The 13,799-nt window shown below is 45.2% G+C and overlaps 1 protein-coding gene across 4 annotated transcripts in view; it reads left to right on the top strand.

Moving 5' to 3' along the window:
* si:ch211-51c14.1 (protein kinase C and casein kinase substrate in neurons protein 1) overlaps nt 1-13,799 on the top strand; it is a 66,804-nt gene that overhangs the window by 8,955 nt on the left and 44,050 nt on the right. For 2 of the 4 annotated variants that reach the window (XM_068019657.1, XM_068019662.1), the window contains exon 1: nt 13,022-13,259. The exons of the other annotated variants lie outside the window; for them this stretch is intronic. The gene's annotated coding sequence lies outside the window, so the exon portion shown is untranslated. Of the gene's footprint in view, nt 1-13,021; nt 13,260-13,799 lie in introns of those variants that run through there. 4 annotated transcript variants of the gene reach the window in all.

Genomic DNA, 13,799 nt, shown 5'->3' with positions numbered 1-13,799 from the left:
TAACAGCATGAGCGAGACAAACAGACACTTAAAGAGGCAACGATATGGGGAGAGAGAGATAAGACAGAAACAGACTGAGACTTACGGTGATTCTAGTGAGCATACCGTGGGAGACACAGGCAGACGGGCAACAAAAAGAGAAGACAGAAAGGCAGACACAAAGGGAAGACTGAGACACATGTACAGATTTGCACATAGATGAGAAGAGACTGAAGGAGACGGGGAGAAAGCAGGCAGGCAGAGTAAGCGAGACAGGGGTAGGTCTTGACATTGGGTGCCTGTTTGACATCCTTTCCGATTGGCATCAATGAAAATAAAAAATGTCTCAAAATATCATCCATCGTCAAGATCTCTCTCATATAGGCACAGACAGACATGTCAGTCGATGAGAAGAAGAGTGAGAAAGGGCCATCAGGCCCACCAGTGTCCACCTCATCCATTAGAACGTGCAAACTCGTCCACCTTCAACCCAACTTATAATATTGCTAACTCCTGGGTGAGGGAAGGAAACAGGGAAAGGAAAATCCTGTGTCTAACTTCAAGAAATTTCTCTCCGATTCCATAGGTAATCAGGAGATTATGTTGGCCCACAATACAGACAGATAAAGATGACAGAAAGCTACTTCTAATGGAATCAAAGGGTTTAATGCAGTGATTCTGCACGACCAATGGGAGCACAGGCCAGAGTATAGGTATTAACATGCCTCTTAAAACTTACCTCTTTGACGTTCACCTGTCCTAATGTCTCCTTCTTTGGACTAGTATTAATGTTTGTCTGATTACACTCCTGAGAAGCACCTTGGGATGTTTCTTGCTCCTTCAGGCTCCACAGAAATGTAAGCAAAATAATAAAGTAAACCTACCTTTAAATTGGCAGCCTTCAGCAGCCCTTTCATGACTGCTGGTTTGGCCACTGTAGACCTGGAAAAACTCAGCGGCGCTTGCGTGGCCCAGTTCACGCCAAATTTGGGAGTAGCGTTCTTAAAATAGGCACACACAGGACCCTCATTCCCATGTTCAAGGGGCCTAACGCCTGTTTCAAGCAGGTTCCTGGGCACTGGGCAGTAGCTGGCATCTAATTTGGCAATTGCTGCTATTCTGTGGGAGAAACCAGCGCAAGAGATCATGCCTGAAAATTGGTCCACCTCCTGCTATTTTGTGCGCAAATAACGGATGTGACGGAGACCAATTTCTCCCTTGTCATCTTTATAAACACTCTAGAGGAGAAGGTGACCAACCACTTGCCAAAATTGGCAGAGAAATTAATGGCCCCATGCCCCTCCTCCCACCTATCCCCCATGGCTGGGGTCTTGAGAAGGGGGCTATTCGGTTACTGGAAAGATGCCTGTTTATTTTTAGATTGACAGCTGTTGGTTGGAATATTATTGGAAATTCTGGCTGCACACTATATGGAGCTGGGAGGAACATTGAATCTCTGTCTCCAACGTAACTATTGACCCAAAGAGGCTATGGTTAGCTGGACAGACCCTGGAGTGAAATCACTGAGGAACGTATTTGATTTTACATTATATCTACCTTATTTATCCCTCCATGCCTCACCCCTCCCTATCTCTGTAATCTCCAGCTCCATGCTCCAAAATCTCTGCCCTCCTCCAATTATGGCCTCTTGAGCATCTCCAATTTTAATCGCTCCACCATTGGTGGCTGTGCTTTCAGCTGTTTAGGCCCTAAGCTCTGGAATTCCCTTTCCAAACCTCTTTCCTCCTTTAAGATGCTCCTTAAAACCTAACTCTTTCATCAAACTTTTGTTCACCTGCCCTAACATCTCATGTAGCTCGGATGTGCATTTTGATTATAATGCTTCTGTGGAGTGTCTTGGGACATTTTATTACTGTAAAGGTGCTCTATAAATACAAGGTGTTATTGTTATTTGTGGGGGGGAGGGGGTTGTTTCTCAGTTGTAGATCTATCCCATCTTTCACTCCAATCTGCCTGGGTCAGTCTAGGGTGTTTCCCCAGTTCCGGTTCCGAGGGTTTCCTGTCATTCCATTTTGCCTGCCTCAGAATCACAGAATCGTTACAGTGCAGAAGGAGGCCATTCGGCCCATTGTGTCTGCACCAGCTCCCCTAATGAGCGTTTCACCTAGTGCCACTCCTCCACCTTCTCCCATAACCCATCCACAAACATTCACTCCCTCCACCACCGACGCACAGTGGCAGCAGTGTGTACCATCTACAAGATGCACTGCAGCAACGCACCAAGGCTCCTTAGACAGCACCTTCCAAACCCGCAACCTCCACCAACTAGAAGGACAAGGGCAGCAAATACATGGGAACACCACCACCTGCAAGTTCCCCTCCAAGTCACACACTATCCTGACTTGGAACTATATCACCGTTGCTTCACTGTCACTGGGTCATAATCCTGGAACTCCCTTCCTAACAGCACTGTGGGGGTACCTACCCCACATGGACTGCAGCAGTTCAAGAAGGCAGCTCACCATCACCTTCTCAAGGGCAGTTAGGGATGGGCAATAAATGCTGGCCTAACCAGCAATGCACACATTCAGGAATGAATTTTTAAAAACCTGTACATTCTTCCTTTTCATATAACTGCCAAATTCCCCATTAAATGCTTCAATTAAACCTGCCTCCACCACACTCTCAGGCAGTGCATTCCAGACCTTAACCACTTGCTGTGTGAAAAAGTTTTTCCTCATGTCACTTTTGCTTCTCTTACTAATTACTTTAAATCTGTGTCCTCTCGTTCTTAATCCTTTCACGAGTGAGAACAGTTTCTCTCTATCTACTCTGTCTAGACCCCTCATGATTTTGAATACCTCCATCAAATCTCCTCTCAGCCTTCTCCAATCTATCTTCATAACTGAAGTTCCTCATCCCTTGGATCATTCTCGTGAATTTATTCTACACTCTCTCTTGACATGGCTGCAAGGTGACCAGGGATGGTAAATGAACATCCAGGAGTATTCAGTATTTAGGAAGGACAGACAAAAAGCAAAATGCGGTGGAGTTGCATTGCTGGTTAAAGAGGAAATTAACACAATAGTGAGGAAAGATATTAGCTCTGACAATGTGGAATCTGTATGGGTAGAGCTGAGAAACACTAAGGGGCAAAAAACGTTAGTGGGGGTTATAGACCCCCAACCTGTAATGGTGATGTTGGGAATGGCATTAAACAGGAAATTAGAGACGCATGCGATAAAGGAACATCTGTAATTATGGGTGACCTTAATCTGCATATAGATTGGGCAAATCAAATTAGTCACAACACCGTAGAGGAGGAATTCTTGGACTATATACAGGATGGTTTTCTGGACCAATACATTGAGGAACCAATTACAGAACAGGCCCTCCTAGACTGAGTATTGTGTCATGAGAGAGGAATAATTGACAATCTAGTGGTGCGAGATCCCTTGGGGATGAGCGACCATAATATGATAGAATTCTTCATCAAGATGGAGAGTGATGTAGTTGATTCTGAGACAAGGATCCTGAATCTTAGTAAAGGAAACTACAAAGGTATGAGGCGCGAGTAGGCTATGACGGATTTAGAAACATTACTTAAAGGGATGACGGTGGATAGGCAATGGCAAACATTTAAACAGCACATGAATGATCTGCAACAATTGTTTATCCCTGTCTGGCGCAAAAGTAAAACGGGAAAGGTAGCCAAAACATGGCTTATAAGGGAAATTGGAGATAGCATTAGATTCAAGGAAGAGGCATATAAATTTGCAGAAAAAACAACAGACCTGAGGATTGGGAGCAGTTTAGAATTCAGCAAAGGAGGACCAAGGGATTGATTAAGAAAGGGGAAAATAGAGTACGAGAGCAAGCTTGCGGGGAACATAAAATCTGACTGTAAAAGTTTCTATAGGTATGTGAAGAGAAAAAGATTGAAGACAAATGTAGGTCCCTTACAGTCAGAAACAGACGAATTTATTATGGGGAATAAAGAAATGGCTGACCAACTAAATGCATACTTTGGTTCTGTCTTCACAAAGGAGGACACAAATATCATACCAGAAATGTTGGGGAACACAGGGCTTAGTGAGAGGGAGGAACTGAAGGAAATCAGTATTAGTAGAGAAATGGTGTTGGGGAAATTGATGGGATTGAAGGCTGATAAATCCCCAGGGCCTGATGGTATACATCCCAGAGTACTTAAGGAATTGGCCCTAGAAATAGTGGATGCATTGCTGGTCATCTTCCAAGATTCTATAGACTCTGGAACAGTTCCTACAGATTGGAGGGTATTTAATGTAACCCCACTATTTAAAAAGGGAGGTAGAGAGAAAGCAGGGAATTATAGACCAGTCAGCCTGATGTCAGTAATAAAAACAAGAAATGCTGGAAATACTCAGCAGGTCTGGCAGCATCTGTGGAGAGAGAAGCAGAGTTAACGTTTCAGGTCAGTGACCCTTGTGAGCCTGACGTCGGTAGTGGAGAAAATTCTAGAGTCCATTATCAAAGATTTTATAGCAGAGCACTTAGAGAACAGTGGTAGAATCGGGCAGAGTCAGCATGGATTTACGAAAGGGAAATCATGCTTGACAAATCTACTAGAATTCTTCGAGGATGTAACTAGTAGAGTTGATGAGGGGGAGCCAGTGGATGTGTTTTATTTGGACTTTCAGAAGACTTTCGACAAAGTCCCACACAAGAGATTAACACGTAAAATTAAAGCGCATGGGATTGGGGATAGTGTGTTGCGATGGATAGAAAATTGGTTGGCAGACAGGAAACAAAGAGTAGGGATAAATGTTTTTTTTTCCAAATGGCAGGCAGTAACTAGTGGGGTACCACAGGGATTGGTGCTAGGACCCCAAATATTCACAATATATATTGATTTAGATGAGGGAACTAAATGTAATATCTCCAAATTTGCAGATGACACAAAACTGGGTGGGATGGTGAGTTGTAAGGAGGAAGCAGAGAGGCTTCAGGGTGATTTGGACAAGTTGAGTGAGTGGGCAAATGCATGGCAGATGCAGTATAATGTGGATAAATGTGAGATTATCCACTTTGGTGGCAAAAACAGGAAGGCAGATTATTATCTGAATGGCTATAAACTGAGAGAGAGGAATATGCAGCGAGACCTGGGTGTTCTCGTACACCAGTCACTGAAGTTAAGCATGCAGGTGCAACAGGCGGTAAAAAAGACAAATGGTATGTTGGCCTTCATAGCGAGAGGATTCGAGTACAGGAGCAGGGATATCTTGCTGCAATTATACAGGGCCTTGGTGAGGCCACACCTGGAATATTGTGTGCAGTTTTGATCTCCTTATCTGAGGAAGGATGTTCTTGCGACAGAGGGAGTGCAGCGAAGGTTTACCAGATTGATTCCTGGGATGGCGAGACTGACGTATGAGGAGAGATTAAGTCAGTTAGGATTATATTCGCTGGAGTTCAGAAGAGTGAGGGGGGATCTCATAGAAACCTATAAAATTCTAATAGGACTTGACAAGGTCGATGCAGGAAGGATGTTCCCGATGGTGGGGGAGTCCAGAACCAGGGGTCATAGTCTAAGGATACAGGGTAAACCTTTCAGGACTGAGATGAGGAGAAATGTCTTCATCCAGAGAGTGGTGAACCTGTGGAATTCGCTACCACAGAAACCAGTTGAGGCCAAAACATTGTATGTTTTCAAGAAGGAGTTAGATATAGCTCTTGGGTCTAAAGGGATCAAAGGGTATGGGGGGAAAGCGGGAACAGGTTACTGAGTTGGATGATCAGCCATGATCATAATGAATGGTGGAGCAGGCTCGAAGGGCCAAATGGCCTACTCCTGCTCCTATTTTCTATGTTTCTCTCTAATTCTTGGATGCAATACTCTAGCTGAGGCCGTACTAGTGTCTGATACAAGTTCAACATAACCTCCTTGCTCTTGTACTCTATGCCCCTATTAACAAAGGCCACGATTGAGCAAGATTTATTTCATGATAATTCAGGTTTGCTTGCCCTGTAATGGTGTCCTGAGATTTTCCGGCTTTCCCCACGGCTAACACACTTGGGATCAGCTAACTTGGCCTAAACCAGGGGCTGAGGCCGAGACCTTCCTGATGTGAAGGGTTCAGTATCACACTGGACGATACATTTACTGACGGAGCCTCAACCAACATCGCTAAAGCAGATAGTCTGGTCATTATTAAGTTGCTGTTTGTGGGATCTTGCTGTGTGCAAACTAGCTGCCCCATTTCCTACATTGCAACAGTTTACTCCAAAAGTAATTAATTGGCTGTGAAGCATCCTGAGGGGACAAAAGGTGCTGTACAAATGCAAGTCTATACAAATACTACATCTTTTTTTTTATTCTTTCATGGGATGTGGGTGTTGTTGGCAAGGCCAGCATTTGTTGCCCATCCCTAATTGCCCTTGACAACTGAGTGGCATTACCACACGCCACCTTGAAGACATGAAGATTGCTGCTTTGTTCCCACCCACTTAAATCAGTCCGGCTGCTGGGCAGTCACAAAATGATGACACAAGCCAGAGAAGGCTTCAGCTTGCAGGTTCCTGACCTGTTTGCTGCGTAGCTTGTTATGTAAGATATACAGTACATCGGGAATGGCTGGAAACAGCTGGACAGAGCGGAGTGTAATGTTTCATACTGAATTTGCTGTGGTGTGGTATGTGTTGATGTAAACAGTTCAGCTGTTCTGCTGAACTCCGTGCAAAAACACAGACCCCCTGATACTTTTTTTTAAATTGAGAAGCTTAGGGGAAGTGCCAAGGCCCCGCAACACAGGACAACAACAAAGGCAAAGAGAACAGAAGACAAGGTAAATCAGGCAGCTGTGGTTAGATAACCTGGGATTCATTCAGCCTGGGCCTCACCAGGGAGTGGGTCATCTCCACGAGTCCAGGCTCAAGACTAATTGAGAAAGGACACATGCTGGGAAGAGCAACCCTGCTCTTCTTCAAAATAGTGTCATGGGATCTTTTACACCGATCTGAGGGCCTTGGTTTAACATCTCATTCAAAAAAAAACAATAGCTCCAACACTCCCTCAGTACAACACTGGAATGCCAGCTGAGATTTCATGCTCATGTACTACTCCAGAACTTGAACCCACATCCCTACGACTCAGAGACTAGATTGCCACCCACTGAGCCACAGCTGACACCCAACTGATTTAAGTTTCCTAGAGATGAACAATTTGCACAGTCTCCCACTGACTCAGTCAGTGAAATACATTGCTCCCCATACTGAGCCCAGGTCATTCACAAAGGGGCCAAGGCTTATACCGTACCATAAAATATCAGAAGGGAAGTATAATGGGCATTGCCATGATGCATTACCACCTATTTTGGGTTTCCACCCCGAGCTGAATTCCCAGCCCAAGGTATTCAAAGTCAGCAAAGAGTTGCTCAGCTGCCATTAGTGAATGAGTCCATTTGGATGAACATAGGTGCCAGATGCCAATTATTGAGCCTCAGAAGCAGCAAGCTCCAGTACCAGTTGAACGTCACTGGGCTTGGCTAATCCCTGATTCACATACAGCAATGCAGTGGGACAGGATTTCTATTTTTGAGTGGCAGAGGCCACTACTGCAGGATACCAGCTCAAGTCGGTCAGAGGTGAGATGTCATCGTTCTATCAAAACAATGACAGAGGCTGGCTTCAGTTTATTATTACTGTCTGCAATAAATAACAAGGGAGTAACTATGAAAGATGGCTATTAACCCCAGTCCTTTGGTGACCATGAGGTGTGAGATGTCTGATTTTCTCTGTCCTCCCTGCTCTTGCTCTGCTCTATCCTCCCTGCTTATGGTGGCCCTTTAAATGCCTCTAACCACTTCAGGCCTATCATTGGCACTGTTACCTTTATTACCCATGTGGGTACATGTTTAGCTCCTCCCTGATTCTTTTCAGCAGGCGCAATTTCAGGCAAGCTGCAGTGAGTCAGTTTGTTTCAGAGATGGATACGTTTTTAGGTTCTAAGGGAATTAAGGGATATGCAGATAACATGGGAAGGTGGAGCTCAGGTAGAAGATCAGCCGTGATCTGATTAAATAACACAGAAGACTCAAAGGGCCAAATGCCTGACTCCTTTCATATGTTATTACACTTTTTTGTATTCGATCATGGGATGTGAGTACCACTGGCAAGGGCAGCATTTGTTTCCCATCCCTGATTGCCCTTGAGAAGGCGGTGGTGAGCTGCCTTCTTGAACCGCTGCAGTCTATCTGATGTAGGTACACCCACAGTGCTGTTAGGAAGGGAGTTCCAGGTTTTTTGATCCGGCGACAGTGAAGTAACAGTGATATAGTTCCAAATCAGAATGGTATGTGACTTGGAGAGGAACTTGCAGATGCTGGTATTCCCATGTATCCACTGCCCTTGTCCTTCTAGGAGCTAGAGGTTGCGGGAAGATAGATTGGAAAGGTTAGGACTGTTTTCCTTGGAAAAGAGAAGACTGAGAGGTGATTTGGTAGAGGTATTCAAAATCTGGACAGAGCAGATGGAGAGAAGCTGTTCCCGGTTGTGAAATGCTCGAGAACGAGAGAGCACAGATTTAAAGTAATGGGTAAGAGAAGCAAAGGCGACATGAGGAAAAACTTTTTCATGCAGTGAGTGGTTAAGGTTTGGAATGCGCTGCCTGAGAGTTTGGTGGAGCCAGGTTCAATTGAAGCATTCAAAAGGGAATTAGACTGTTATATGAAAAGGAAGAATGTGCAGGGTTTCGGGGAGAAGACGGGGGAGTAGCACTAAGTGAATTGCTCTTTTGGAGAGCCAGTGCAGAAACGATGGGCCGAATGGCCTCCTTTTGCGCTGTAACAATTCTGTGATTCTGTTTGGAAGGTGCTGTTGGAGGAGGCTTGGTGAGTTGCTGCAGATGGTACACACTGCTGCCACTGTGCGTCGGTGGTGGAGGGAGTGAATGTTGAAGGTGATGGATGGGGTGCCGATCAAGCGGGCTGCTTTGTCCTGGATGGTGTCGAGCTTCTTGAGTGTTGTTGGAGCTGCACTCATCCAGGCAAGTGGAGAGTATTCCATCACACTCCTGACTTGTGCCTTGTAGATGGTGGACAGGCTTTGGGGAGTCAGGAGGTGAGTTACTCACCACAGAATTCCCAGCCTCTGATCTGCTCTTGTAGCCACAATATTTATAAAGCTGGTCCAGTTAAGTTTCTGATGAATGGTAACTCCCATGGGGAGATGGTTAGATTCCCTCTTGTTGGAGATGGTGCCTCTGTCAAGTGACCATTCTTTATTTCTGAGTCTGGATAGTAGTTGTAGATAAGGTATTTCACCAGTGGACACAGGATAACAGTCAGGAACAGGAGCCCAGGCTGATTTTTACCTCCAGCCCAAGGACTCGGCCATCGATAGTTGCTCCAGCTGAATTCTGCTAATTCGCCACTAACTGGATATGGGGCTTCCCTCGTCCATATGGTTCAGTATTTTATTTAGGCTACCTGTTTCTAGGAACATAGGAATAGAAGGAGGCCATTCAGGTCTTCAAGTCTGTTCTGCCATTCAAGGAGATGACGGCCAATCTGCATCTCAACTCCATTTACCCACCTTTGCTCCATATCCTTTCACAAAAAACTATCAATCTCAGACCTGAGCTCTCCAATTGTCCCCCCAGTATCTCTGGCATAATCGCCTGATGTCCCTTTAAGTACTCAGTATGCTAATTAGCTAAATGCCAGGATGTAGTCACGTGACTAGGAGCCTTAGTCACTCTGCAGCTGTAACTCTCTAGACAAAGGTTCTGTAAATAGTTTGCTCTGTGCTGTATATACTAGTTAGCTGTTAATAAACCTGTTTGAGATCTTCAAGGAATTGGAATTCACATACTTCATCGTGTTACGTAAGATAACACAAAGAACAGATGACAGTATCCACAGACTTTTGGATGGATAGAAGTCCAGATTGCGCTACCCTTTGTGTGAAAAACTGCTTCCTGATTCGCTCACTCCTAAATGGCCTAGCTGTAATTTAATATTGTATCCCCTCATTCTTGATTCCCCAACCAGAGGAAATCTTCTTCTTTGGCCTCCTTGTCTCGAGAGACAATGGGTAAGCGCCTGGAGGTGGTCAGTGGTTTGTGAAGCAGCGCCTGGAGTGGCGATAAAGGCCAATTCTAGAGTGACAGACTCTTCCACAGGTGCTGCAGATAAAATTGGTTGACAGGGCTGTTACATAGTTGGCTCTCCCCTTGCGCCTCTGTCTTTTTTCTCTTCGACTCGCCACACTTTAGCCCCGCCTTTATGGCTGCCCGCCAGCTCTGGCGATCACTGACAACTGACTCCCACAACTTGTGGTCAATGTCACAGGACTTCATGTCGCGTTTGCAGACGTCTTTAAAGCGGAGACATGGACGGCCGGTGGGTCTGATACCAGTGACGAGCTTGCTGTACAATGTGTCCTTGGGGATCCTGCCATCTTCCATGCGGCTCACATGACCAAGCCATCTCAAGCGCCGCTGGCTCAGTAGTGTGTATATGCTGGGGCTGTTGGCCGCCTCGAGGACTTCTGTGTTGGAGATACAGTCCTGCCACCTGAAGCCAAGTATTCTCCGGAGGCAGCGAAGATGGAATGAATTGAGACGTCGCTCTTGGCTGACATACGTTGTCCAGGCCTCGCTGCCGTAGAGCAAGGTACTGAGGACACAGGCTTGATACACTCGGACTTTTGTGTTCCGTGTCAGTGCGCCATTTTCCCACACTCTCTTGGCCTGTCAGGACATAGCAGTGGATGCCTTTCCCATGAGCTTGTTGATTTCTGCATCGAGAGACAGGTTACAGGTGATAGTTGAGCCTAGATAGGTGAACTCTTGAACCACTTCCAGAGCGTGGTCGCCGCTATTGATGGATGGAGCATTTCTGACGTCCTGTCCCATGATGTTCATTTTCTTGAGGCTGATGGTTAGGCCAAATGCGGTGCAGGCAGCCGCAATCCTGTCGATGAGCCTCTGCAGACACTCTTCAGTGTGAGATGTTAATGCAGCATCATCAGGAAAGAGGAGTTCCCTGATGAGGACTTTCCGTACTTTGGTCTTTGCTCTTAGTTGAACAACCTGCCCTCTGATCTTGTGTGGAGGAAAATTCCTTCTTCTGAAGACTTGAATGCATGTGAGAGCAGCAGGGAGAAGAAGATCTCAAACAGTGTAGGCGTGAGAACACAGCCCTGTTTCACGCCACTCAGGATAGGAAAGGGGTCTGATGAGGTGTCGCTATGCTGAATTGTGCCTTTCATATTGTCATGGAATGAGGTGATGATACTTAGTAGCTTTGGTGGACATCCGATCTTTTCTAGTAGTCTGAAGAGACCACGTCTGCTGACAAGGTCAAAGTCTTTGGTGAGATCAATGAAAGCAACGTAGAGGGGCATCTGTTGTTCGCGGCATTTCTCCTGTTGCTGGCGAAGGGAGAACAGCATGTCAATGGTGGATCTCTCTGCTCGAAAGCCGCACTGTGCCTCAGGGTAGACACGCTCAGCCAGCTCCTGGAGTCTGTTTAAAACGACTTGAAATAGTTTCTACATATAGAACATAGAACATTACAGCGCAGTACAGGCCCTTCAGCCCTCGATGTTGCGCCGACCTGTGAAACCATCTGACCTACACTATACCATTTTCATCCATATGTCTATCCAAAGACCACTTAAATGCCCTTAAAGTTGGCGAGTCATCCTATCCTATTGAATCCTTTCAACACTTCAAACACCTTTGATGAGATCACTCCTCAATCTTCTATAGACAGTTGGGTTTTTTGAAAATCTGACAGATTTATGGTCATTTTTATTGATTTCTTTTACTGCCAGGTTTTATTTTAAGCTGAGTTCAAATTCTGAACCTGCTATAGCGGAACCTGAACTTGCATTCTCTGGATCGTTAGTAGAAGCTGCTGGGTTACAAGTCCAGTAACGTAACCACTATTGCCATCACACCATAGTTCTGCAGCCATTCTAAGGCCAACGGTCACTTTTGGGAATGGGCTGCATTGATTATTAATGTGGCCACCAGGTGGAGCATCAAGTGTTTCGGGTGCACTGACTTCAATGCAAAATCCCTCCAGTCTTATAGACGTCTCGTAAGACTCCCGCCCGCTCACTTACAGGTGGAAGACGTTTGTTGGGAGGCTAACGGATGAATAAAAATTGTGAGGCGTGCCGTAAGGGAAGCTATAAAATAAACAAAATCAAAATGTCCAACTGCATAAATGCACATTAATTCTGTGCAGGCGTAATGGCTTTCCTACTAAATGCACCACCTAAAGACTTGCATTTCTTGAGCACCTTTCACAATCTCAGGAAGCGCTTTAAAGCCACTTTTATAGTGTAGTCACTATTGTAATGTAGCTGGTGTGGTACTGACACATACGCAACGGAAGGGATGTCATTCTGTGCTCAGTTAAATGGTTGGATCACTTGTTGGGGACACTACTCAGTGGTCCAGGAGAGGTCAGGGATGGGGTGGGAGAAAATCATCTAAGTTTCCCAACATCGATTGCAATCCAACGACTTCTGCCAGAAGGCATGCCTGGGTGAGGCCAGAGTACCACCTTGGCTGTGATGCCTCCCAAGGTCAAATAGCATGCTGCCCCATGCATTTCCCAGACTCTCCACAAGAACAACTTACATTTATATAATGCCTTTAACATAATAAAACATCCCAGGGCACTTCGCAGGGGTGTAATCAAACAAAATTTGACACCAATCCAAATAAGGAGATACAAGGAGAGGTGACCAAAAACTTGGTCAAAGACTTAGGTTTCACGGAACGTCTTAAAGGAGGAGAGAGGGAGAGAGATTTTGGGGATGGAATTCCAGAACATTTCACACATGGAAAATAGATCACTTGGGAGAGGTATTGGAGGGCTGCAGTTTTGCACCCAGGATAAGTCACTGCCTTCAGGAGAGGGACATTTGAGCGAGTGTTTCTTGTAAAATGAAAACACACAACTACAGCCTTGGGAAGCAACCTCCTTCTCAGCTCCAGAATCTTTCACAGACCAGTGACGTTTTTTTCCAGTGCTACTACTCTGCACATGCTCAATGCAGGGGGGACACTCCTCAAGTTTCCCTGTGAGGAATCAGAGAGAGAGAGAGAGTGTGGGAGAGAGCGAGAGAGAGAGAAAGATCGACAGGACAGAGTCAACCAAACTGTACAGGCATTCTGGTCTTCAAGACAGCTCCAAGGATTTAGAAGACACTTTTATCCTGAACGCCAAAGAAAGTGCTTGGTCCCATTTATCAGTTTTTAAAAAAAGAAATCACAGCTGAAATTCCAACACTACTTTGGAGGGAGCTGGCACAAGATTTAGGTGAGTCTTGTTAAACAGTTATGTGTGAGTTCGCAATCCTTTCTGTGATTGTCAATTCTTAACTTTTAACAGAACTTTTTTTTTTAAAAAGAAAAAAATTTAAGCTGATCTTCAAAAAAAAAAGACTGGTCCTGTTTAATTCTCACTCCCCGTTTGTCTGTGTGTCAGTGTCTGTGAGCACATATCTAAATAGCTCACTACACAGCTATTAATAAATGCATTTTATCTGTGGCTGCATTGAGCAGAAGGGGACTGGTAATAATTCCTCTGCTGCCTTTGCCTAGCATATGGCTCGACTATCAGCTTACAGCCTTTGTCAAGAGCTTACAGGCTGGAAGTCAGCCAGGTCTGGAGGGAATACTTTCCTCTTTCCCCTGGAATTGTGCAGAATATTATAAATCTTGGAGCAGCTTTAGTGGCGAGTGTATTTGGTGCATTGGAAAATGAAGAGATCCTTTTCCCACAGTGAAGGACTGTGCAATTTCTTAAAGGGACATTCACTCCTTGTCTCGAAGTGAAAATGCACAGCTTTAAGGACTG

The sequence above is a fragment of the Heterodontus francisci genome, chromosome 41 (genome assembly GCF_036365525.1).
Source record: "Heterodontus francisci isolate sHetFra1 chromosome 41, sHetFra1.hap1, whole genome shotgun sequence".
Taxonomy (NCBI): Eukaryota; Metazoa; Chordata; class Chondrichthyes; order Heterodontiformes; family Heterodontidae; genus Heterodontus; species Heterodontus francisci.
This window is presented reverse-complemented; position numbering and strand designations above follow the sequence as displayed.